Here is a 26,365-nt window from a genome sequence, read left to right on the forward strand (position 1 = left end):
CCACAAACTGATGTACCCCTTGATAGTTACCAATGTTGACTGGTATCGGATCTGTTATTGGGTTCGTCAGATGCCTGTTTGCTACTCCCACCACTTGAACTGTCCTCCCTGAGAGTGGCAAATTTGGTACTTCACTGCTCTTAACAGTTGAACGTGTGGCTCCCGTGTCAACCAAGAATGAAACACGATGACCCATTACTCTTCCTTCTACGTACGGACCCTTTTGATCAACTTCTAGGGATGCCGCAAGCACACAATCTCCTTCCTCTTCTGAGCTTTCACTCTCCCATACATTGTTTATTCCACTCTCACTGTGTAATGGGAACTGTTGTACTGTGCCGTTTGTGCTCATTACCTGACCCGTTACCTGTGGAGGAACCATCATTTGCTGCTGACTCATTGGTGCCAAAGGTATTTGCATTTGCTGATTAGGTACCAAAGGTAACTGCTGTTGCATCGGCTGCATTTGCGTCATCTGCACACGAGGCATCTGCATCTGCTGCGGCTGCATAGGTTGTAATCCCTGCAATTGGTTTATGGTCTGAAAATTTGTGTTTGGACCTCTCATTTTCGGTCCTCTCATTGTCTGGAATGCATTGACATCATTGTTTTGCTGACCAACACCTACACCTGCACCTGCACCTTCCTGCACCACCATCGGGCACTCGCGTTTCCAATGACCTACGTTTCCGCACGCATGACACGGCATCACCTTTTTCATTGCCTGCACACCCGTCACAAGAGTGTTCAAATCCGGACCATTATTCACAAAACCTCCTCTGCCTCTGCCTCTGGCCTGTGGCTGAAATGCCATGTTTCCTTGCAACTGCGGCTGCTGTTGCTGAAACGCCATGCTTCCCTGCAACTGCGGCTGCTGTTGCGGTACCTGCTGTTGGAACCCTTGCATCCCTGGTAACCCTTGCAGTCCTTGCAGACCTTGCAAGCCTGTCTGAGCCGCCTTAAGCTGCATCATCATCACCTTCTCTTTCAGCTTTTTCTGTTTCACCTCAATTTCGTCGCTACAGTATTTCGCATAAATCAAGACTTCATCAATCGGTTTCGACTGCCAGCATATCAAATGCGATTTTATCATCTGACTTATCTCTGGTTTCAGCCCTTCCACAAATCTGAACACAAAATGAAGCATATCTTTCGCCTCAATTGCTTCTGTGCCACTGTAATTCTTGAACGCCTTCAACAACCTCTCATAGTAACTATGAATCGATTCTTTAGCCTCCTGGGCAGTTCGATCAATTTTCTGCCAATCCACATTTTTCGCGGCAACCTTTGTCTTCAAATGCTCAATCACCTTATAGTACAGACACATCACCATAGGTGATGGTGCACCTGTCTCTCTGTCTCTCTCTGGTTCACTTGTCGGCCAACCTACAGCTCTTTTGCAATCCTCCCACAAATCTGCCGGAACCACAATCTCGAATAGAGTGTTCAGGTCTTCCCAGAGACATTTTGCAAGCTTCACAAACCTATCAGTCTGTTGATACCATTCGATCGGCTTTTCCCTCAGTTTGGGAAAATCATTCGTAAAAGACTGAATATCGCTCCTGTGCCATGGTACATGTACTAATTTTCCCCCTGCTGTCTCCCTCATTGGTAACATAGTTACTGTATCACTACTCTGTGGTCTTCTCTCATTGTGCTCTGTGGCACTGTCCCTCCTCTTATCCTTCCTCTTTACCCATCTGCTTTCCCACTCGTCTAAGCACCTCCACACTTGGGCACTCTGCAACAATTCTCTAAGGTGTGCCTTCATGCCTGCTGCTCTCATGTGTTCAAAATCTGTGGTCCCAAAATCCAACCTATAGCTCCTGCTCAAGTGTTTCGTCTTGCCTATGTCAATCCCGTTCCTGTCTGCTACTTCCTGCAAACTCTTATGTACCTTGTTTACCTCTTTCGTGATCTTTGGACATAGATACCTCAATTCCTCTTCTGTGTAGGATTCTAACCTCTTCACACCCATATTCCCTTCCACCAATTCTTGTGCTTCCATGTTCAGCCTCATCCTGCTCAAGTAATCGTCTCCTTTCCCACTGCCTGAACTTTGTGTGGAATTTAGACTGTTGAACCACTGTGTCAGCTGTTGCGCATTTACCCCCATCAGTGTGGCATTCACATCGACTGCCATCGATGGTTGCGGCAACTTTTCAGTATTCGATGTTAAAGGTATTATCAGTGGGGGGCTCGACCTCACCAGTGTTGATTGAGCGCATACGGGACTAAACTCCATCAAGGATCCGGGGTCCAGTTGGCTGAGCCGCTATCGGAGTTATCCCTGGAGTATTTTCTATGCACCTTCTTTCTGTCCCATTCTGCAGCATTTGTCCCTGACTGCTCATACCTAAGTTAGGCTGACTATACAAAGGTACCACTGGACCTACAGTAATGGGCAGTGATATTGCATCTGGATTCTGTCCATTTCCCATATTCTGAGGCATGTTCATCCCCATATTATGGGTCATCATTGCCGGCATGCCCATCTGACTCCCCGTCATTTGAGCATGAACGTTCCCTCCCTGCATCTGCTTTTGAGGCATCATAAACTGTGTTGATTCAGCTTGTGCCATTGTTGGGTTGTAACCATTCTGTACGCCCCTTACGGTTGGATCTAGAATCATCCCCCCATTGTTGTCACTGCTGTAGTACCCTGGCATCTGCGGCTGATAATGTTCTGCTGGTTTCAACACGGGCACATCTGGATACATTCTCCTGACCTGCGGTATCTGTGGGGTGAGCAGTAAGCTCGGATCCTTAGATCCCGATGGTACTCCTGTATTCTGCGTTTCCCTGTCCTGTATCGATGCCGGAGGGGCAGAACTGGTACTTGGACCTTGTCCATTCTCTGCATAAGGTGGTGGACGGTCGTTCACCAACTCCATTATCAATTCCTCATCCTCTAACTCCTCCTCTTTTCTCAACTTTTCCTCGTCCTCTCTGTCCTTGGAACACTTCCTGTCTGTCTTACAGGTAGCTTTCTTACCTGTCTCCTCTTCATCCTTAGTAATTGCGGGGAACAATTTTATTCCCTGCAATACATCTGACCTCCACACCTTCTGCGCATTATCCCACCTAGCATCCGCTAGTGTCTTTTCCACCTTCCTCATCCTTGTTTCAAACTTGTTTTTCTGTTGCTGTCTAGCCATGAGTTCCCAGATTGCTAGAGCCTCAAACTGTGCTGGCCTTGGAGGTACTTTCATGTCATACATCGTGAATCTCAAATTCTCTAGGACCCTTATATTGAATGTCCCATGTATTGGGAATGCTACGCTCCCATGTTTCTCTGTCCACTTGTGCCATTGTTTTAGCCAAAGACACGGAGCTACCCCTTTTTCCTCCATTACAATGTAAGCTGGTGTACCCTCAGGCGGCGTTTCCTCTCCTACGCTCGCTTTAATGTATGACTCTCCCTTCATCGCGCTCCTGAATGCTTTAAGGAATTTCATTTTCTCGTCTTTTAATTCACAAAGTTTATAATCAATAGGTCACTGTTATTCCACAAAATTTGTAATCAATAGGTGACTTTAATTCCCGGAATACTCTTCACCTGCCTTTCCCCTTCCAATCGAGTCCCACGGACTGTGTCCAATCCGTGCGCGACCCTTCTCTCCAACCAACCTATCCCAGCGCGGCTCTTAGTGACGTCACACTCACACACACTGCGGCTGACAAAGCCTCGCGGCTAGTCCTCCTTCACTCAGCTCCTCTCGTAACAACTTTTTGCATGTATCGCGAGCTACCAAAAACTAAAACAGATCTGTCGGTTTACTACAGGAAGGGTAACATAATCGCTTCAGGACCTTAGGGACTTTTCACTAACCTCGGCCACTATTCGATCTCTTTCACCAGCCTCGGCCGCTATTCGGTCTTTCTCAGTCCCCACATTCGCAAGCAAATCTGACCCGCAGACCTACTCTCAACTTGTCAATGATCTGTTCTAGTGCACTTAGAATCTTGTCAAAGCCCGAAGTCGAAGTTCCTATCACTCCCTAACACACGTACCCACTCGTTGACCACGCCCGATCAACCTACTAAACCGCCCAGACCACAACATGGATCAACATACTCCGGAGTCTCTTGACCTCGCAGGGCCCGTCTCAACAACAACAACCACGTGGACCTTTTTATGCACAAAGCGCCAGACGCACATGAAGTTCGACGACTTCCCTACTCTCACACTCGGAGCCGCACCTCCGCTAACTCTATGAAGTTCGACGACTTCTCTACTTCTACACTCGGAGTCGCACCTCCGCTATCCTTAAAAAGAAAATCCTCGCAACCTTTTCACACACCCTGCGGCAATAAGCTGTGCAAGCGCAAAACCCTAACTTCACTCATACCATCACTAGTACCGCCAACGCTGTTTCCACATCTCCGTTCTCTCCATTCGCAAGCTCCGAGATCCCGGGAAAGTCGCAGTGGACCTAGCCCATCATCATCTTGTCACTTATTTTCATCCAAGAAAATCTGATTCAACTTTCCGAATGAGGCCTCAAATGCGTAACCGTTAATCCAACACCATGTACTCTAATGGTACAGGGTCCCAAAAGACGTAACCATCCTCTGCTACCATCTACTGATAGAGCGGAACGTGGTAACAATTTACCTACGTTTGGACGCTCTTTAGGTCGATGAATCTTTTGACTAAGTGGGAACTCTCTGTACTCTAAATCGGTCACTCACCTTATATCGTTAATCAATAACGTACATAAGCAACACCTTGAACAACATAACACTTAACAATTAATCCAGAATACATTTCGGCGAACCCTGACCTTTCAGCCAGGAATGACCACACCAGTTTATTGCAAAATTAATGAGTTTATTTTCCCTATATTAACAAAGCTAGCACGATATAGATGTGTCTCAACACCAAATGATAAACATAAATGAACATTAATAGCTGTCCATATCGTCGGAACAAGTGTAATCTATGTAGCATTTGAATCACAAGGCATTCGATAGTGGCAATGCAAAGCACTAATACGATAATCTGTAATGGGCTAATTGCGTACATTTAGTCAGCATAACAAGATCTCAAATTGCATCGTGCGACATATGGAATCCTCACCTAACCTCAGATTAGCATCAGCATGTGGGACTTCATGCAAAAACAATTTGGCAACATCAATTTAGAAAACTCCTAGCTAGGGTCCTTATCAAAAATCAGCAGTTGGTTACCTAAAAGAAACACAATGCAATTTTACAATTTCCTTTCATATTTACCAATTCCAATCAGCAATCAATGAAGTCTTCGTCTCACAGGTACCGTTTCTCGATCAGCATGGGACCGGGACAAAAGGGGCAAAGGTGAACGGGGCAATTGCCTCACGGCGGCAAGGTAAAACTACTACTTCATGCAAAGGGACAAATCAAAGTTAAAGTCTCTAGGGCAAGAATCATTAAAGTCTCTTTCTCTCGATTAGAGAAAGTATCAAAGTCTCTCAAAATGGCGTCGCAGCAAAATGGGTCATACTAGCTACGAAGTCAAAATGGCGGGATGTCCGAAGATAGAGAGCTTTCCTCTTGTGCACCTGGGTTTTATAGACAACAGTTCAAGTCCAGTAGGGTCTCCATTGGAGGGTTCATAGGTTAGCTTCAAATTGACCAATCAAAAACGTCAGTTCTCAAGCTTTTACTTGAGCATACATTATCCTTGGAGATGGGTACGCAAGTTGCAACATTGTTTCTCCATTAGCTTACTCTCAGAGCCTCCATTGTCCGCACCTGCAAGCCGACCTTGAATTTAAGAGAAAATATGCCATGCTGGCACCAACTTTAAGATAAGCATGTGAGCAGTCTCTGTGGAAAAGTACAGCTTCAAGCAGAAATACACGTTTAATAGCACAGTGGAAAAATACGAACATTTAAACCGTGAGACCAGGCAACTAGGCCAAAGCCTCCGCTAAAGTAATGCTAAGCTAAGGCATTTCAAATAAGCAAATCGTAGCACACGTTTATGATTATGTCGGATTAGTGCAATTCTAATACACCACGTTATATAAAGCACGCATATAAATGATGGCAAACTACTCTGAGGGCACATTTTGTCCCCGTACAATCTTTATTAATTCGGTTAATGTCACACACGATTATGTCAGCACTACGTTTATGCGTTAATAAATCAAAACCTTCATTTTCTGCTTCATCAAGTATACTCAATTTGGACACTATGGACCAGACTTATATTTGGGTGGAAGGATTACTCCATCACAACGGTAAAGGATATTCCATCTACTGAAATATAAACTCCATTATATCCTAAGGGATTTATATATTTGGTGGACTGGATATCTGTGATGGAGTAATCTGTCCTCCAAAATATGTATCAGGCCCTATTTATGGTATATGTTAGAAGACCCAATACAATCAAAGGTGATAATCCACATGATATTCTTAATGCATTCAATAAACATATGTTGATTTTTATTGACCAATTTGCCCTGTTCAGGACATGAATGGTACTGACAGGTCAAATTAGAAGGAGCTAGTTCTGCAAAGCCTTTGCTGGATAAAGAAAACGTAACCACCTCTGAACTCAGATTGCGTATTATGTAAAAAATATATCTAACAGTATAAATTGATCATCAAATGAGTGAAGATTGATTACTTGGGGTCATGAATATAGGGTGCCTCAAAACCCAATTAAATACCACTTTCAGCAAACCATCAAATGAACCATGTTCCATTGTTGCCAAATTACTGATTGATAAAATCACCCATATATGAAGCAAGATTTCTCTTTTTTTCAGCCAATGCTCCTGATCATCTGTCAGTGAGGTCCTCTGCATCCTCCATGTCTAGCATGGTTATTCTCCATGAGAGGCAAGTATTCTTTTTGCTCAATAAACTAAAATCCAGCTTTTCGGCTTAACACAGGTCCACAGCAATTGTATGTCCCTTCTGTCCTTCAGGAACTACAGTTTTGTCAATAATTCTGAATGTGTTTTTTCAATTAGTATAGCAGGCCATCTAGTGGCACGAGGTAGCCACAATATTCGCTTATTTGTGGATTTTGACAGTTTTTCTGCATTTAGGCATCAGTGGACCAGTGATGTTCATCATCCTCGGCTTCGCTGAGAAACTTGATCCTGTCCTTACCTAATGAATATCAGTCTGTGCTTCCCTGCTGCACACATTCATGTTTCCTTGATGCCTCCCATCTCCAGATCATTCTGTTCACCATTAACAAACATCACTCTGCACGCCCTGCTGCTCAAGATTATATATGACTGATGGCCTGTGTTTATTGAGGCCATATGTTTGTTGACTTGTGTGTGTTCATAGGTGCATGTGTGTCTGTTGGACTTTGTGAAAATGGTTGTTGTCTGCAATGCACATGAATCTTTACATCTGTGCTCATAAATTGAATACATTTGTGCGCATGGCCTATGCAAAAGCAGATGTTTGTTTTTGCCAGTGTTTGCTTTTAAACATATGATAGTTATGCTTAAAGGTGATGGCAATAACTACACAGTTTCATGTGTAATTTGTGTGTAACAGACTTTACAACCAATATTAGATTTACTGTCATAATTTAGAATGTGTCCCCCGGTGCGTGATATTTACCACATGTTGTAAGATTCAGGACTTTTTCGATTCTATCTTTTTTAGCTCTGGCATTTGAGACAGCTTTAGCCATCTCACTAGACTATTTTTTTCTAAACAATTCATACCTAGTACAGCCGGCTCCGTCCATTGGTCTGTTTAATTGTCATTCACATTTTTCTTCCACCCATCACAGCATACAACACAGGGCAGTGGGTCATATCACCTTACTTATTGGCTCCCTTTACATGGCTGCACAAAGCTTGTGCATATTGTTCAAATCTGCTTAAAAGGCGTTCCTTTCTCTTCAGAGACAAAGCTCTTACTAAGAGTGTTTTTGTTTTTTTAATCATATTTCTCTCTATCTTTTTTTAAAACAGCTATTGATTTTGCTTTCACTTCAGAACCCCAGTTAGATGGTGATTTATTTCTTGTCCCCTTTGTTATTGTTATTTTAAAGTGATTAAATGGCATTGTAGCTGCCTGTAATTTCATTGCTTGGTTTGGTGATAGTTCTATCTTGTCACTTTCACAAAAAATAATAGTAAAATACAAGGCACCACTGAAAAGCCTGTGTTTTTTTAACCATGAGTAGCACAATAGTCACACCAGTGTTTTTAAATTTTAGTTTAACATTTTTGTGGCCAGTATTGTGTGACCACATTTAAATGGGGACTTGTGTTCTACTTTTTCTTACTATAGCATAAACTTTGAATAAAAGCATGTACAAAACTATGGATTTCAGTAGCATGTCACGGCCAGATCTCATGGCTTTGACAATGGTCGTTATCATATCATCCCCTGGCATTACTTCATTTTGTAATGGGCAAATACCCACCGCTGGCAGTATTTCTGCTGTACAGGTGGATTTATTCTTAATCTCTCTTATGCAATTCACATCCATCCCAATTGGTTTAGAAAACAAGTAGGGCTTGATTACGAGTTTGGCGGTCAGACCGCCAGACCGCCATGGTAGAGGTTCAAAAAGACTGCTGTGCAAACTGGACCTTAGCCCACAGTATTACGATGTAAACAGGAAGAACTATCACTGCTGCTGTCTAGGCAGTCCACCTTCCAGGACTGTCAGAGCCACAGCCATCCACCAAGACTATAACAAACACACAGTCACCATGCCGTTCCCCTTGCGGCAGTTAGCCAATGGAGGTTGACCACTGTGTTCCACGTTCAGCAAAGTAACGGACAAGTGCACATTGAATGAATTCCAAAACAGTATAGCTGACACACATTGGTCCAGTGGACACACCTGCAAATCACTTTATAAAACCTTCCCAGACCACAAACCTTTCCATCTCGACTGGGAGACAAGGAACACCGACCACTGTTTTTTAAATTTTACATAAATTAGGCACCCCTCTTTTCACCATCCCATTTAATACCTTGCTCACACTCTTGTCCATTAACTGCCTATTGCACTTCCCCTGTTAATTAAGTCCCTGGCATCCACTTTAGTTGTCCACTGTGTCATGTCCCAAAAGTCTTCAAGTCCAGCACACTCCTCTCATTAGGAAAATGGAACTGTGGCAAAGGATCGTCGACAGAGTGAATGCTGTAGGCGCACCCTGCACACAAAGGAGGAGAGTAGGAAGAAGTGGAATGACCTGAGCGGCAAGTTGCGTTCCGTGGCCTCCAAGCAACAACTGGAGGCCAACAAGACTGGTAGTGGCCCTCCCAGTGCCCCATTAAAAACTCTTTCCCTGGGAGGAAAAGGTCTTGGCCATCCTGCATCCTGATGGCTTGACATGAATACCTGAGGAGAGTGGAGTCTGGTAAATTACCACACAAAACCTATCAAACAACTGCAATGTCCTGCATGCTCCCAGCTCAGCTTTTGCCACTGTGTTGTTCATGTACTTCACGAACATTCAAAACCTGGAGTCTCTGAAATGTAACACTCTAAATGTGTATTGGTTGACCCACCATCACACCTATCAAGGGCTATGACATGCCATAAGTCAAAATGGTACCTGTAAGTCTTTCACTATCAATCAAAAAATCATTCTGTGACTCATGGTATGTCTCAACATGTAAATGTATGCTCAAACCTAAATGCAGTTTTCCTACAGATATGTGATGCCAAATATTTGTCAAGTGTGGGAAATAGAAGGAGTATCCTGACTGCAACTCCCAGAAGGCACTGTTTCAGTAATTCCAACCCCAGCCCAGTGTTCACTTGCCCATATACTGCTGTTTGTTAACTCTCAATTAAAGTGTACTCGCCTAGGAGGATACCATTTGTGAACTGTGGGAAGTAGAGGGAGTGACCTGACTGCAACTCCCAGGAGGCCCTGTATCTGTAATTCAAACCACTAGCACAGTGTTCACTTGTCCAAGCCCACCTGTTTGTCAACTTTCAATTGAAGTTTACTCGCCTGTGAGTGAGCAATATACAGATCATGCTCAACTCAGGGAAGTGTCTGTCTACCGAGCTCCATCTTGACCTGCTATCCTAAGATTAAACTATTGGGGACAGGAATGACACCTTCCCAAAGGTGTAGATCAAGTGCTCCTAAGGCCTTAAGCTTCATCACCAGATAGGTAGTGGCAGCAAATTCATTGACACACGATGATTGCAGTAACATATACAACAAAGTTCTGCGTTTTCCTGATCTCACTCAACTATGCCTCAAAATGGTCAAAGGCATGTGTTGCCTCTCCACTGTGTTGGCTTCACTGTTGATAAGATGTCATTTTCATTCCTTCATCCGAAGTGCAACTGATCTGCACATCTCATGAGCTGCTTGAGTCAAATAGTTTAAGCAAGCTTCACACATGTCATGTCAAATATGCCAATACCATGGTAACATGATACAATAAGCTAACCTACAACTTAAGAATGTCCAGTGTCACTGCTTACTCTAACACAAAACCTTTGGAGATAGATGTAACACTCCAGCCAGTAACAATGTACTTCCTTCATCAAGAGGTTGAGCTGCCACTGTGCATGTGGTGGCCACTGAATAGACACCCACTACCCCCCTGGATGAAGCCCTGAGTGATGTTGACTCTCCTGGACTTGTGGACGTGGAAAACAGTCCTGGCCCATCCAGGGAACCTGGTCGGATGGCAACAGTGAGCCTCATGGTGGCCACAACTTCATCTCCCAGCCCAGTTACATCAACATCTCAGGCAACAATACACCCCCAACCTTTATACCTAGCACAGTTTCCACCATATTGTGCCCCTCCAGTCCTGGATCCTGAGGTGCAACTTGACACTCCTGACACTGAGGGCCCAGGACCCAATTGGAGAGGACACCCTGTGCCTGGGGGGGATGCTACGGGCCAGTGGAGTGAAGCCACTAGGGCTTTTGGCCAGGACACCTTCAGCCACGTCTTGATGATCTATCAGGAGTCCCAAGACATGATGGGCCAGGTGTTGACTGAACTCTGGGGAATGAAGCAGCTTCAGAGGGCCTTGTATGCCCATAGTGACAAAATGAGCACCCTAATAGGGGGTTTGAGGGTAATCAACATCACCCTGGGTGGGGCTTTCACCTCACCATCTACTCCTTCCTGTGTGTGAACTATATCACACTCAAGTATATCTGCGACAGCTACAGGAAGAGAGGCCCTGCCAGAGGCACAACCACCCACAGACACCCCTGTTTCTGCAGCAGCTGACCCCACCTCACAAGTGGGGATGTTCTGCAGATGGCAAAACACCCACCACTGCCAGAAATAAACCTATTTCTTAATGTCCTCCTTTGTGTGTCACACATACACTCTGTGGACTGATCCTGAACCACATTCCATTTACAATGGGAGGAATAATCTGGACTTTGGACTTCCAATGGTGTGGTATCTACTTCAATGATTTCATTCACCATGATTGACCCCTTCACTGTACATTTCTGTCACAGATCTTTTCTGTATGTAGTAGCATTGCAATACATTTACCTGACACACACTCATTGTCTGCCGTCTTAAATTTCACATTTGGTGATATAGATATGCGATGGCGATCGAAGGTACTTGTGCAAGCAAGGATATCTTGCACGTACAGTGTCCAGCTCAGGATCATAGCCATTCCACACAAACACATACATACAATTGTCTTGTCAAAGAAGAAAGTTCATGAGTGTTCAGCCCATAGGCTGTCAATATGTCTGAAACATACCAAATCATATATGATTGAACTGAGTAAATGATCAAATTTACAGGGACAGACCTCCAGATCATGGAAGGAAGTGATTTCCTTTAGAATAGGAAAACATTAAAGTGGTTGATGTCATCAGCTGGAGCCATATCGCCTACCACACAAGAGTAATCCATCATATAATGCAAGACATAGGCAGATGGCAGTACAACAGTTTCTGATCACAGGGTCATAATCCAGTGCTTCCGCACCTGTTGGTATGACACAGACATCAGTGATATGGCACAGGTACTTTGGCCTACAATGCTGAAACACATCTACAGCTACCAACAGTTCACACAAAAAAGTGATTAGCCAATGTGAAGGGGAACTAACATGAATATGGTTGAGGAGTAAATATTGTTTGACCACATGATGACACACATGATGCATCAGGGCCACCACACACCAAGTCCAATGGAATCTTCTGAATTTGCATCCTATCACTGTATAAGCTGTCTTGGCACAGATCTTCTACACCTAAAGTCTGTGACCTACATTCGCATGAACAGTCCATGTCCACTTTGTGTGTCCAAACAACATCACATACCTGCCAATGTCACAACTCTGAAATGCCCACATGATGATGTCATGATGAAAGTACCTGAACAAAGAACAAAACAAGGATTGTAGGCATACAACCATACATGTCACATAGCAAGCATTTGGAGGACAAAGTACATTACAATAAACTGGCACAAACAAAGCAACATCATCAAGATGTGGATGTGTCAAAAACTACCTCATCAAACACCCTTTAGCTGATTTTGCCTGAGCATCAGCTCCCTATTTCCAAGAATTAACTAAACTTCATTGTACAGTCAAAGTCATGACATCTCATGACATATTTGCACTCATGAGAAGGAGTTGTCAATGAGATCTTGTTGCAAGTCAGCTCCTTTCTCTTCACTACTATAATTTCCTTTGGAATTTCAGGGTTCTTACATCATGGTACCACAGGCTCCCGCTCCTCTGGGATGTAAGGGATATTCCTCTGCAGTGTGATGTTATGGAGCATGCAGCATGCCACAGTGATTTGACTCACTTTCCCGGGTGATTAGAGGAGGGCTCCCACAGTCTTGTCCAGACACTCCAGCGAAATCTGGCCTTCAGGAGGCCAAAAGCTCACTTCGCTGCCTGCAGTGTTCTTCCATGGGCCTTGTTGAAACAGACTTTATCTGGCATAGTTGGATTCCTCAGTGGCATCAATAACCAAGGACAGTTTGGATATGCTGAGTCTCCTCTTTAGGAAAGAGATATAAGTGAAATAATGAGTCACTCACTTCATGATTGTAGCAACTGTCATTGCACACATAAAATCAGGACAGATGTGACTTACCAACCATCTCTCTGGTTGAGCATTGTGACATCAACTGGGGTATGGTGCTGTTCCGCATGACAAAGGAATCATGGGCTGAACCTGGGAACCTGGTACAAACACTTGAGATGTAGAGTTCCGACAAGCAGACAACTTGCAGTTGATAGAATGGAAGTGTTTTCTGATGTGATAGACTTCTTCACTGGCCTGCAGTGGCACCAAGGCAACATGTGTTTCATCAATGGCTTCCACCTCTGTTGTGAGGTTACTTTAGCTATTACACAGGCATGTTATTTTAGCCTAGGCCTGCAGCTTGTGCCCTTTCAGTCTTAGGCATGCATTTTTAATTTTTCTAATATTTTAGCAGAAGCCTTATTTTAGTGCAGATGTTTTTATTTTTTATCAGCTTGACCTTTTACACAGACTTCTGTTATTCGTTCTCTGCCTAATATTTTCATTCTGTGCCTCATTCAATGTTGTCTGTGATACGTTACGAATTATTGCTGGCACAAAGTGGTCATTATGTCGCAACTCTTATACACAGAAATATATGTGTTGTCACGTCAGGGAAGTTTTCTTAGAACACCAGATATTTTATTATAAAACATCTCTCTGCCCCCTACACAATAAAGGGGAATTCCAACCAATTGTCATTGTACACTGCACATCCCCTTAGTTTCTGCTGAGACCTGACTCAGTCTCTCCCTCCATGTGGGAAATTCACAGTAGACCAACAAACGTCTTCTTTACCTACAATCACAGGTATGGGGGATGGGGTTGACCCAGGGGGCCTGGTGGGCAGATTAGGGCTTACACTGCCATGCTCTTGTAGAGAACCTTAGTAGTACAGGTAGGGATTTCAGAGCAATAATTGTGACAGTATAGTGGGGCTTTTCCTATGTGTCACTTTCCTGACACTGTCTTGCTTTTATTATGTTTGATCATTCTTGTAATCACAATGCATGCCCTTTTACATAGAATGCATTTCATTCGATAAAAATTATTGAAACTATTCCTGCTTCTGTTTTGCCTTTGTATGTGTGAAACATATATGACTGAGAGAAATGGGAACAATCTGTTCTACCACAATTTCCCTGAGAAATCCAGATGACATGCTAACCACAGACACAAATCACCTTTCACTCTTGGGTACTGGTGGGGTACTGCTAGCCTGCAGGAAGGGTTAGGCCAGCAGCTGTCACATGGCGCAGGATCAGACTCTGTCCCTCGCACCCAATGGTGCTGCCGCCCAAATCCAGCAGTCTTGTTACAATAACGAGAGTCTTTATGACACCATATGTGGGAGGCAAGCAGAACCGTAGAAGTCAGCTTTCACATTGCCTAAATCATCACATCTGGGGATATATAGCTGTCAATGTGTTTCATCATTGCTGATAGCAGATTTCTTAACACAACACTGAAAATAGGTTTAAACATACCACCAGATATGGCCACTGTATATCGGAAGGACCCTGTTGCCAGGAAGTGTAATAGTGCCAAGAGTTGAACAATGGGTGATATGCATGTTGGATTAGTGTTTTCAGGCATCAGATCTGGCTCCAACTGGCGATATAAGTCTACAATTGTTTGCCTATTCAGACAGTACTGTTTGATAATGTGATCTTCTTTTATGTTTTAAATGTCTGAAAATGGACTGTATACGGGAGGCTGTCGCCTCCTACCTCTCCCAAGGTACCTATTTGTGAAATTACATGAGTTGGAGCATTAGTCACTGAGTTTGCACCACCATACATGATGTATAGCGACAAAATCATATGACAAAGCATTTCTGACTGGAAATACATTATAACCAGTACACATCACAGCTGTCAATGACATAAGGGTCAAATATGACCCCCATGGTTGCCAATGCATGTAACCACAACATGAATTTGGGCAACACCCAATTATCTGCTCCTCAAATGCCCCTCAAAACAGTCTATTCTGACTGCCAAAAATACCATCAGCAGCGGTGGACAGTGCACCACTGTAATATGCCATATGTGCCCAACAACACACTACAGTGGTGATTGTGTAATAGAACCTACTTAACAAGGCTGTTTTAGAATGTTTGTGATGATCCTACACATATATTGGTGTTGTGACACATTTATCAGTGCCCAGTACTGCATTTCTAACTGCCAAAATAGCGGGTGCCTGGGCCTACTTCATTGAACATTAGCAACCACATACGGACACTGGCAGAAGTTGACCACGTGGTGGGTTGTTCCAACTGCAGCAGGCACAGTCCTAGGCTAATGTTGCTGCTTGTGACGGTCGCAAGCCAATGGCTGTGACCATCAGTGATGATGACTGCATATGTACCATACAAGTACACCACGCTTTGCAAGTGCACTCATTTGACTCCTGCCACTGCTACCATCAACACCTCCACCACGTCAGCAGCTGTGTGTCACCTCTGGGAGCAATAATGCCAGGGCAAGCAGGTGGTAGGGCCCCTGCCTTCTCTCCTGGGGAGCTGGAGAGGCTCATTGAAGAGGTCCTTCCCCTGTATGGTCACCGCAATGGCTCACCAGGGGAGCAGGCAAGAACCTTATAGGCATATTTGACTCTGCTCAACACTATCATTTCCTTCTTCATAGGCTACAATGTGCCTCTGTGTGTCAATAAAACATTTGGGTGCCTGTTGTCACATTTTGTGTACCATACATGGGATGTGCATTGTGCAGGTAGTGGAGAAAATGTATTTCAGATTAACACTGTGTTGTGTGATGAGGCCTAGATTCTCATTTTGTTGCATTCATTTAGTTAGGCAAGGAGACTTTACAGTCATAAAATGACAAATCTGTGGACCTAATGGTTGGAAATGTCAAATGACATATGTGCATCACAGCATGAGCTGTGTATGTATACTGTTTGGGTCATTTGAGGATCTTGTTAGCAATGTGTATAGTGCCACAGAACACTCAGTCCACATCTGGCCTTGGCTAACTGTTGTATGAGAACAATATGTACCTGCCAGTGTGGGACATAGGCCAGGCTGGGGTAGAGTTACTGTGGCTATGCTAACATGGCACCAGGCCACTCCCTGTAGTCCTGCAGATCCTGGCATGTGGCCAAAATGAGTTTCCAGTGCCAGCACTTGGCCTGAAGGCCTTTGTCCAGTATGACGTAGTATATTTGTGCATTTTGATTCATTGCCAATGTGTATCTTTGACTTATGATAAGTTCCTTACTCCCACAGCTCTGTTGTCACCTTTACATAAGTTATATGTGTCCAGTACAGGCGTACTGCACAAATGCCAAACTAACAGTGCAGATAGTTAATGGATTTTGGGGAGGGCATGATGTGACTCATTAGCTTGGTTACATGCAACCAGTCAGACCAATCTGACCTTAATATGTTGGATGCCATCTCTGTAGGATTGCCACATATGGTAAAACGTGTGTTCTGTGCTACAAGTACATACCACACAAACCCACTTTGAAGTGCTATGAGTTAACATTGGGGAACACACAGGTCCACACATGCACAAGGAAGAGACTTTCCATGTCACCCATGGCAGCCCTTTTATTGTCACTTAAGTGTTAGGGTAAAGTCTGTACTATGGTAGTTGCCTGGAAGGACTGTATACATTGAGTCAATATGGCTGGATGTATATATGTCTGTCAAGTAGGCCCAAGGAATTTACCCTTAGAAGGCCACAGTGGTGTGTTGTGTTTTATTGTGGCTCAAATCACAGTGCATGTTACTTGAACCTGGGCTCACGGGTGTCAATAGGCTTGCTTAGTTAGTATAGGCCATGAGCAGGGTAGTGGGCTAGTCTACATATGAGTCCAAAAGTGTGTAGTCATGACCCTGTACTCATCAGCATGTGTGCTTTACATTTGTGTTGTGTTTACAATTATAAAATGTTTATGCTGGGTGTTTCTGAAATGTATGTGACACAACCATTTTGGCAAAAAAAGGGATGTGTAACCTTTTGATTTATCTCTTGCATCTGTGCAGGTCAACACCTATCAGAATATATTTGGAAAGCCAATTCCTGAAAGGTGTGGACCCTGGTGGTCCATAGCCTGTGGAGCATCCATTGTGGCAATAGGTGGGAGGACCTGAGAGGCTGGGCCCAGAAAACTGCAGAGATGCAGATGGGGCTGTCCTCCCAAGGTGGGAGGGGCGCATGTCAGAGTCTGAAAACTCCAATGGCCTGCATTCTGACAGTGGCCTACTCTAAGCTTGAAGGCTGTTTGAGGGGAACACAACAGCTACAAGGGAGTGAGTCGTGTGAATATTCTTCCCTGTTACCTTGCCAAGATGATGTGTTAGAGTCTGCCATCTCCTCTTGAGGATAGGAGATGGGTCATGTGTGACACTCAAGATGAGTGATGTTTTGTGTGTAGGTGGTAGTTGGTGCATGCTGATGTGCCTTCCATATTGGCCCAGTGCCATGGACACAACAGAGTACCGGCCACAACCAATGAACTCTCTAGAGCCAAAACATGGCTGAGTACAGTGATCAATCAGGTAATCTTGTTTGTTTTTGTGGGTGTCATTTGTATTGAACAGTCCATTTGTCTTTAGTGTGTCAGCCCAAACAATATGGAGTAATAGGCCACTGTACTCATCCATGTATGTGCTCAATGAGTCTATTGGCATCTGTCCCCCAAAAGCCACTTGTCTTCAGTATGTGACAAGTGCTGGTGCCTCACTACTGTCTGTTATGTGAAAGTTGCCATCATACATGTGACAGAGCATACATTGCCCTTTCGGTTCAATCTCCAATCAATACTTTCCCTTGGTAAGTAGTGGTTATCCAGTGACATGATTTTGATGACATCACTGTTGCCATCATTTTTTGAGCCTACATGTTAGCATGTGCACTTTTCACTTTTGCCATGTCAGTTTCACTGTTGTTTCATGCATGGTCCACCTGTCTTCTTCGGGTGATGTCTGATTCCCCCACGTGTGCATGCCAATGTGTGTTTTGAATTGGACATATGTGATGGGGCTATAGCTCATGTGGTGCCACAGACAAGAGAGTGTCACCATTGATTAGTGGCTTACACATACCCTCACCCATCATTCCATGCAATGTGGCATGTACAACTGCAGTAGCAATCAAGGACTAGAGTTTTTACCCACAGTGTGCATTTCCATGCCACTGATGTAGAATCATTTAGCAAAGTGCATGGAACATGTTAAATGATGAATGTTAATTACCTAAAAAAGAGACAGCTACATGAATTCACATTGAGCAGCATGTTAAGGGCCTTCTACAGGTACTTGAGAATCCCTCAGCCTCTACAAAATTCAAAGGACTATTGGCTTCGACTGATTCAAATAGAGTAATGTATTATCAGGAGTGCCAAGAGAGGTAATTTCCCTGGGGATAGCTGATTCATTGTGGTGTGGATTTTATAGACAAATCTCCCTGACATTTTGCCCAACTTGTCTCCAGTGTACATTTCTGTGCAAGATGTGTTATCTATCTGAGCAACATTAGTACAACCTCCATGAGTCCATTTAGACAATGTACATATAGTGAAGTGACCATTGTTGATTTTTTCCAATGTGTCATGGGTGTTTCCATGTCACCTTTGTCTGGCTACTGTACTTCTTTTAGCAACATGGCTGGATTATTTGGCCATCATTTCTTCATGATGTGGCATTGGGTATATGAAGATCAGCTGTATGTATGACGTAGTGTGGGATCTGTGGAAATGAACTTGGCTTTGTCCTGCCATTGAGTGACAACAGGTAACCGTGAAATTCTACAAGAGGCAAACCATTAAAGGTGATAAGATCTCCCACTTTTTCAGTGAGTATTGTGATTTTTACAACTTCACCCCTGCAATTTGAGTAGTCTGTGGTTCTGAATTTCCTGTGGGCAAATTTTGACAGTTAATGTAGCATGCATGCAAATGGTGTTGCAAATGTTGAAGACACTTTTCTGGAGCTTGTGGCTGGGGGCTATTTTATGTCATGATAATTTTTGCTAATCACAGCTGTTGTTCAAGTGTGATCAGGAACATGTAGTAACCCTATTTGTCTTTCTAATTTCAGCATCATCCGAGGCAAGTGGAGGAGACAGGGCAGAACGAAGTGGGGAAGAAGCTGGACCCGGTACCTCCAGTCATGAGACAACCGACATTTAGGGATCCAGTGGCCTGGATGGTCATCATCTTCAGATTCTTCCCTAGTGGTGGTGGACCAATCTGTACCTACTCCTGTCTCATACTTGTCTACCCCCTCCAGTTCCATCGCCACCCTACCTGTTGCTCCCCACACAGTTGGCCGAGCCCGCTCACCCAAGACGGTGGGTGTCTCCTTCACCCCGGGCACCTCTGCCCTGGCACCCATTACCCCTGCTGACCTGACTGAGGAGTATCTCTGTGAGACAGACTGCCATTTTGCATGCCACCCAGGTACAGGGAATCCAGCTCCAGCAGATGGCTGCTTACCTGGAAGGCATTCATAGTGCCATGTCTGGCCTGTACAGATCTCTTCGGGGTCTGGCCTCCTCTCTCAGTGCAGCCATCCAACCCCCACAATACTCACCCACTACCTACCCCATTCCATCCAATTTCCCTATTCAAATACTTGTCCCAAGCACGCAGGCACATCTGCACACACCCACCTCAACACACACAAGCAGCACACGTAAACACAAGCACCACAAGACTCATCAGCACACAAGCACTCATCAGTCACTCACACACACACCACAACAACCACCATTCCCAGGGACAGCATCTCCAATCCCACTGCCCCATACACCACAACCACCATACCGACGGACACCCCTCCTATACCCGTTTTCCCCAAGAAAGTTGACCTTGCCCATACCCCTTTGATCTCCACCCCTCCCAAAACCAAAAGAACCCCACCCACATCCTAACCCATCCCTTCCACATACAAGCCCCCTTGTCACATCTGCCCCCACTAACAGCCATACCCCTTCTACCCCAAAGAGGAAGGACACCTATCCAATGGAGAAGACCCCCTTCCTAAGAAGAAGTTCAAACCCACCCATCCCAGATTTGACTCCACCCAACCCAATAATGATCCCTCAGGTGCCTGCATGACCACTTGATGCCCCTTCCATCTGGAGGTTATCTGGCAGTGATCAGAACCAAGCTGGTGCACTTTACTGTGCATGGACTTTGGTATGGACTGGCCAATGGCCTTTGATCATCATTGCTTTTCTTTTACTAAACTCAAGGTGTTGTTTTTTGGGAACACATTTGTCCTGTCATTACGTTTCTACCTTTTACCTGCTCCTGAGTAATTTGTACTGTATGCCTAGTTGTGTTTGTTTCACCGTGATTGCTGATCCATTTGCTGTGGTTGGCAAGATCTGACTTTGTGGGCAGTGCTGGTGTTACCCGGGACAAGGGTAGATGTTCATTGTATAGATATCTGGGTGGTAATCGATTTGGGGTGTCTTTGCATAGAGCTATGTTTAATAAGGTAAGTATTTCATCTTGAATTGGCCAATGTCAACATGAATTGTGTTAAATTTATACTTCTGATGTTGATTGGACATTCGTCTCATGTGTGCAAGCTGGAGTTCTGTTTGTCCACACATGGAGGTTGTTCAATTGTGCTACCTTCCTAATCATTAACTGACCATGTGTCCATTTTCATGTGTGTACCTTGCAGCTACTTCACCTACATGTGTGACCCATGCTGTTGTTGTATTTGCTTTATTGGCTTGCACTTACACATTTGGCATATTGGCTTGTCACTTGGCTCTACAGCTGGTTGTCCCAGAGATACATGAAGGGCCAGTTCCTGTGCAAATGGTGTTTGAGCGGCATGTGCATATTGAAATGTGTCCCAGGGCAGCATCCTTCCTGGAGTGTCCCTAATGTTACCATCCCTCTTGTGCAGGTATTGTTTACATTGTGAGCTTTGGATATTTGTCTCACAAAATACTGTGCATCCCATTGCCCTTCCATTGTGTTGCAATGTGGGTGATATGTGTGGATCCATTACAGGGATGTTGCATGGAAGGTGTGTTTGGGTAAAGATGACACATCCATACATATGTGTCTTCAATGTTTTGACAGACCATGGCATGTGAGCAATGTGAGGGTGTCAGTTTAATTATGTGTGATATTGATGTGGTGTTGCTGTTGTGTGACACAATGTTCTATACACTTAGCTGTCCCTGGAAGTGGGATGAGCAGGCGTGTGTTTTTGTGGAGTGTGGCGGTGCAGTGTCAGTGACCTGCTAAAAGAGGGCATCATGTGGCTGTATATGGGTCATTCACTGTGAACGACTCCAACCCGGGACACAAAAAAAGTGTACTTGTTCCACATAGCATGACCTACATAATAGCTGGATTGTGGCGCGTTGATAGGTTGATGAATTTCAGGACACAGGGTAGTTGTGTGTGGTTTTACTGGTGGTTGTGTCCACAGCGGTGTGAATTTTGGGCTTCATCTTTCAGCAGTAGCCGGACGTGAAGTATGGGCTCCATGGCAGCACAGGATGTGCTGCTTGCACGTGAGTTCTTGTCTTTTATGCTTCTGTTTCCACCAGCTGGGATGTGGTGGTTAAACTGCCACAGTCATGTTGGCAGAAGTCAGCATCATAATCTGTCCAGCAGAAACACTGTCTCTGACAGCCTCATTAGCCTATTTTGCCACCGCGGTGGTCTATGCTGCCTGGCGCTTCCGGCAGGGCCACCACACTCTTTCATCTATAGAAACGCATGCATCGTAATACGGTGACCTGACACCAAAGTCGACAGTGGTTGGACTACCGCAGTTGCCATGGTGGTCCATGGACTGTCAAACTCATAATCAGGCCCATAGCCTTTTTACACCCAATCTCCCTTATTCCATATTTAATGCAGCAATGTATTACCAATTGCAAAAAGTCCCACAGTTTCTATGGTATTACTTAGTCTGATGCAGGAAAGTCTTTGCATTTGAAAAGGTAATATAACACATTTTGGGATTGCAAAGTGTGAGTTTGCATCGCATTAAGTTGCATTTCGATTAATGTTAATTACAGACCCCTGCGTGGAGCGAAAGAAAGTAGGTGCTCAAAGGTATGCACAAATAGTTTGTTAACACTTTTTGGAATCGCAAAGCTTCGAAAAGTAAGGGCCAGACGTATCAGAGGATTTTGCATTCGCAAACGGTGCAAATCGGTAAATGTCACCATTTCCGAATGCAAAATCGCCTTTCACAATGTATGAAAGGCATTCGCTGTGCAAATATAAGGAATTGCTAAAATAGCGATTTGTGGCAACTGCGTGAATTTGCGAATCGCAGTATGTTAATCGCAAATAGCTAAATGAATTTGAGAATCGCAGTATCGCGAATCGCAAATAGCGACATGAATTTGTGAATCGCAATCTGCGATTCGCAAATTCCGTATCGCAATGCAATGCATCAAAAAGTCACAGTTTGCGATTATTCGCAAAATGCCTTTTTGCACGTGCAAATGACCACGAAGTGAAATCAGGTGGTAAACCGGCGCAACCTATATAAAGAGGCCCAGAAAGACTCAGCCTCTTTTCCACAATGGCTGCACTCTACGTGATGGCGAGGAGAATAAGGATCCTGGCAGGTTTGAGGAGAGGGAGGAGGAGACAGGAGCGCATTTTCTGAGTGCCCATTACCCTTTTTGACCAGACAGAGGAGATATATGATAAGTATAGGTTAAACTCAGCCATGATACTCGACCTGATAGCTGATCTACAACCCCCGCTGCAGCGCAACATACACAGGACCAATAGCATACCCACCCATGTGCAGGTATTATGCTCCCTGCACCTATTAGTCTCAGGGAGCTATCAAGGGGTCATAGCAACAGCTGGAGGGGTCTCACAGAGTGCTCTTTCACGCTTCTTCAATGCATTCCTCAATGCCATGCTTAGCAAAATTCAACAGCACATAAGATTCCCCAACACCTCACAGGAATTACTACAAACAAAATGTGGTTTCTACCAGATTGCCCAATTCCCACATGTAATAGGCTCCATCGAATGGATACATGTGGCTTTCTGTCCACCATTGGCCACAGAGTATGTTTATTGGAACCGAAAAAGTGTACATTCTATGAACATAAAAGTAATAAGCAATGCCTCCAACATTATAACGGATCTCGTGGCCTGATACCCAGGTAGCACACATGATTCCTACATCTTCCAGCACAGTGGAATATACACAAGATTACTTGCTGGGGAGTTTGGCAAAGGATGCCTACTTGGTAATGTTATAGTTACAATGTCGCTGTGATGTATATGTGATGTCACGGATGACAATTACTCATATTACTCTCCTGTCATTCTAGGAGACAGTGCCCATGCTGTGCGGTCATTCATACTGACGCCCTATCTGAATCCTTCCACGCCAGCCGAAAGGAGGTATGATGCTGCTCACAGGACAACACACAGCATTGTAGAGAGGACCTTTGGCCTGCTGATGACCCCTTTCAAATGCCTACACAAGAGTGGTGGTGCACTACAATACAGCCCTGAAACCACTTGCAAAATTGTGGCTACTTGTGCCATGTTGCACACCATTGCAACAACGAGGGGCATACCAGTGGAACCCACTGTGCCTGACTCAGATGAGGATGACGATCCCTTGCCATCCCTTCAGCCAGCAGACAGAAGCAGTGCAGCAGAGGGCAGCCATAGACGTGCTGAGATCTCCTGCAGCTATTTCTGATGTAAGTAATGACAACACCACATCTAATTTTATGTATTGCTGTAGGTAGCATCTTTATTGCCTTGACTTCAGGTAATATATGTGTGATTAGGACATAGGTATACACTATACACAAACAGGTGCTAGTGACAGTGTCACACTATAAGCATCATAGTATCACTGCTTTGCTACTTGATATGCAAGTCCTCTGTACCTCTCAACATTACTTTCTACGTCCATGTAGTCCACTTGAGTGCTCAGTGGTCTCGGTGGCACCTCTTGTTGCGGGTTCCAAGACAGTACTGTGTCTGGTACTGCGACGCCTAGGATCCATCACAGGGGCTGTAAGACTGCTGAGGCTAGAGAGCTCCTCACTATCCCCATGACCCAGTTTGCTGTTTGTAGCACTTCGTGCTGTCTGCATTGTCTCCAAAACATTGGTGATTTGCACCAATCCTTGTGCAATGTCCTGACTGCAATGTGCCATCTCCACTTGTATGCTCACAGCACGTTGTTATACCAAAGCAGTTGTGGTGGAGCGGATTGACAGATCTGCAGAACCCATCCAAACGGCCCATCAACTGGTGATGGCACCTACAATGGCTGACATGCTCCTGCTGCATCACAGTGCAGAGTTCCCTAATGGTGTTTGTCATCTCCTTTGCATTTTCTGCTGCTGTTTGCTGTCCCTCATGCAGCTTGCACATGTTTTCATTGAGAGACTTGAACTTCTTGTTCATTGATCCCGTGTTTTTATTGAGAGACTCGAACTGCTTGTGCATTGATCTCATGTTTTCATTGAGTGCATCAACCCGCTTCTGCATTGATCCAATGTTGTAATTGTGAGACTCAAACTGCCTGTGCATTGCACCCATGCTATCATCGATTGGCACCAACTGCCTGTGCATTGACCTCGTGTGTTTACATTGCAGGTGCTACACTTTCAGCATGGAAGCCTCAAGGCCACCAAAGAGTGATGGGCCCTCACCTTCATCTGTGCACTGTCTGCCTGCTTCGTGATGCCTCATGAGGGGAGTGGACTGATGCTGGGGCAGGGACTGCTGTCTGTCAGTGCTTCTAGCCTCTGGGGTTGGTGTGGGTACTTCATCTGGCATTTCATCAGAGTCCAAGTTATACTCAGTGAGAGGTGGCACTCTTGCCCTCTGTCTCGTTGGTGCTTGTATGAAGGACTCACTGGTGTTTAAGTCGGACTGTGGCTGCGTTTCGCTATCCCCCACATTTCCACTTTCTGCTGCATCAGGGCCCAGAACATCTGCAACAACAATGTGCAGCATGTCATTCTTGGATTAGTACTCAACTAGTTGTGTAATAGTATTAAATTTACACTGGCATAGTATCACTGAGAGTCTTTTGTGTTGTTTCTCTGTTTAGTTTTACACTATCTTGCTATTTATGTGGTAGTTGCACTCTAGGGGTGTGGACTGCCACTCCCATAAGGTATTGTTGTGTTGTATGGAAGGTGTGGTATGGACTACTTATCACACTGCACAATGCCATTGATATTTTCTAAGGGGCATTTGTACATGTACATAATGGGAAACACATCATTACTGTCATTACCTTTGCCGGTGCTGGGTGTGATTGACGTGTAAATGTCAGTGACACCACTGACAGCTCCAGGAAGCAGTGTTGACTCCACCATGTCTTCCATTGGTGTAGACAGTGTCTGAGTGGGTGGTCCTCCTTCGGTGCTCCTTGCCTCCTTCAGTCTGCTTGCTACCCTGGCACGTGAACGCAAGTCGTACCAGCGCTTGTGTATCTCCTCGACGGACCGCTACGCAACAGCCACTGCTCATATTTTGGTCTGGGTGTCTGACCACAGTTTCCTCTTCTCACTTTCAGGTACCTGTAGTGAGTTTTTTCCAAAAGGTTTGTTGTGGTTCCTTACCACCTCCTTGGTGAGCACCTCCAATTCTTGCTTACTGACTTTGAGTTTGCGCTTCCTGTCTCCTTTCTCCTTCACATTCCCATCAGTAGCCATAATCAGCTTTGGTCCTTTCTGGCTCTCAAAACTGCCTTCCTGGTGCTTGGCTAGGTCTCTCAGCCTGCTCCTGTGGGTGGGGCTTCTGGAAACAGCATGGACTGACTCACTTCCTGGTTGTGATGTCATCAGGCTGCTCCAGGTTGCCGTTTTCACAGTTTGCGATTTGAAAATACCGATTCACTATTTTTTGCAATTCGGTATTTGCAATTCGCAAATTAAGATTGCTAATTTTAGGAAATCGTTATTACCGAATAGCAATTTTCATACATCCCATTTTGCATTTAGAAAAAAGCGATTTCTTAAAATTCGCTATTTAAGAAATGCAAACCAGGAGCTTGATACATTTGGCCCCAAGTACTTATGGTGGTAACCCTTTGCAAAGTATAGGCTACCAAAAATTGACGTGTATAACCTGCTTATATAGGCTGCAGACAGTGTGTTCTCAAACATTACTCCGTGCATTCCTCAATATTAAATTCAAAATGTACCACGGTTTGTGGAACTGGGACCACTGTCACAGAATCATTGTGAATGTGAAATGGAAGTGAGTTCTGCCACCCAATCTTCCATCTCAGCATTCGCTACTTTTCACAAGGACCCGTTATCTGATTCCTGCTGCCCTAATAGTTGGTTGTTTGTGACTTTTTGCAAAGTCTTTGAGCATTCCCTGCACCGTAATGCAAAACCTGCTATG

Source organism: Pleurodeles waltl, chromosome 5 (genome assembly GCF_031143425.1).
Source record: "Pleurodeles waltl isolate 20211129_DDA chromosome 5, aPleWal1.hap1.20221129, whole genome shotgun sequence".
Taxonomy (NCBI): Eukaryota; Metazoa; Chordata; class Amphibia; order Caudata; family Salamandridae; genus Pleurodeles; species Pleurodeles waltl.